We start from the raw sequence: 2,485 nt of genomic DNA on the forward strand, positions 1-2,485 counted from the left end.
GGGGGGTGGCTCAACACCTGTTATGTCAATTTGAAAAAAATTCAGTGTGGATCTTACTGAAAAACATTAATAAGTCCCAGCAAATGTAAATCTTCCGTTTCCGAGGACTCTCAAGCTTTGGAAATTACCAAACTTTGGCCCGTCATTTTCTCGCGAATTTTTCTTTTGAAACAAAGCAACCCCGACCTCCTTCAATCACAAAAATCTCGACTTTATTCAAGATATGCGTGTATTTTTTAAATAGAAGATAGTCAACTGAACAAGCTTTAAGATAATACCACTAACCCCAGATGCCCAGAAACTGACGAGCGCCTGATTCTACCTTGTCGTGACACAAATCATTTATAATAACCTAGACAGGGCACTGTCATGGCTGCCGTTCTTAGCTCTCCATTTTAAAAAAAACAACTTGCTCTGCGCGCTGTTGCGGGTTTGAAGTTGAAAGACTCGCTTTAGCTGAGTGCGCGCATAACCTTTACCTCTTTACCCCTTCTTTTTTTTTGGGGGGGGGGGGTAAGTGTTTTACGGCATTCACAACGCATAAGGTCATAATATGAGCACGCAGGACACATTCAACATGTTCAGTTGGTCGGAAATTTTGAATGTTTCACTTGTGGCGGCCGAAACACCATGGGATCTTTAACGTGCGCAACACGGGTCCTCCGAGATTTTTCGCCCTTTACCGAGAAGGCTAGGTGTTAGATCTTTCCTACCGTAAAATCAAGGGTGTGGCAGCAATGGCTGAAAGACAGTACCAAGGAGCCAGGGAGTAGCAGTAGAAAGGCTGCAGAAAGAGTCAGGAGCCCAGAGGAGGGGGCAAAGGAGGTGTGGGAGGTGTCAAAAAATTGGAGACGAAAGCAGACGACCGAATATTGCTGGAGAGAGAGAGAAATGAGGTGAATAGAGACAATTTAAGAGAAGAAAAATGTTCGTCGCTACCCGGATTCGAACCCGGGACCTTTGAATGAGAGGCAAACACCTTAACCTCTTGGCCATGAGATCCCAGCGTACCTTTGAATGAGAGGCAAACACCTTAACCTCTCGGCCATGAGATCCCAGCGTACCTTTGAATGAGAGGCAAACACCTTAACCTCTCGGCCACGAGACCACGTACCTTTGAATGAGAGCCAAACACCTTAACCTCTCGGCCACGAGACCGTGTATCTTTGAATGAGAGGCAAACACCTTAACCTCTCGGCCACGAGATCCCCGCGTACCTTTTACCACCTTACCCTTCATTTCATTCCAAACAGAGACAAATTGCTACCTCAGAAGAGACAAATTGCTACCTCAGAATCACACAGTTCTGTCTGACATTTCTGGTCTTTTGAGAGCTAAGACCATGAGATCAGAAATAAAATCAAAATCGCAAGATTATTCGGAGTCGTTATCAAGATATCCAAAGAATTTATTTCGAAAAAAACTTGAAATCTTGTTAAATTCAAAATTTGGGACCTCCAATTTCTCAAAACTAGCTACTGAGTAGATAGAAGTTTGTAAAATTCTGAGGGACCACAATGGTGCTCACCAATGTGAACCGAATGACGTCAGATTGCAGTCTTTGTTATTTATTATCAAACATCCTGTATAACAAGATAGTTCACTCCTCTCTTCGAGCCGATTAAAAAAAGTGTCCTCAAAATCCAGTGGCCTCCTCTTTGAAAAAGCGCTGACTTTGCGAACAGACTTACCCTACTTGTGAGAAAAACAATAAAAGCGAAACTGACAAACTGTGCTGTTTCTGGTCTTCTTCTGGAGAAACGAAAGAGAGCTTCAAAACAAAGACTGCAGCAAGGGCCTGACGTTGTGTCCTTGGGAAAGGCACTTCACACGAATTTTCCTCACTTCACCCAGGTGGGAATGGGTACCAGGCTATAGACAGCGAAAGATCTTGTCAGTTTGTTAGTGTTTAAGCGCTTAATCAGCTGCTTGCACTGTATGCTTCCCGGGAAGCTGAGAATGTTTCGGAGTGTTTCTATGGTCTGCTGGGGTAATAATATAGTGTAAAGCGCATAGAGCCCGCTGTTGAGCGTGGATATGCGCTATACAAATGCTATCTATTATTATAATTATTATAGCAACATTAATTTGAACCAATGCGCGGACTTCCGTGGACACTTTTTTTGGCCGAGTGAACTATCTTGTTATGAACTATATTTGGTACTATGAACTAAATGTGATACAAGTCAATGACCTGTCTGGACTGCTCTCTTGCCAAGTGAATGACCTTTGGATAAGTTAAGCGACCCGCTGGGGTCAGTGTTTATGAGGGGAATGATACGTTGGTTAATTGGACATGATTTACCTCGGTGTACTGTTAGTTTTAGTTTTATTATTGCTGTTGTTGTTATCATAATTTTTCGTCGTCTTTTCTATAGAGTAGTATCTTTCAATATCATCTCTCTCTGTCTCTGCCTAGTGCTCTCTCTCTCTCTCTCTCTCTCTCTCTCTCTCTCTCTCTCTCTCTCTCTCTATCTCTCTATCT

The sequence above is a fragment of the Aplysia californica genome, unplaced genomic scaffold, assembly GCF_000002075.1.
Source record: "Aplysia californica isolate F4 #8 unplaced genomic scaffold, AplCal3.0 scaffold00765, whole genome shotgun sequence".
Taxonomy (NCBI): Eukaryota; Metazoa; Mollusca; class Gastropoda; order Aplysiida; family Aplysiidae; genus Aplysia; species Aplysia californica.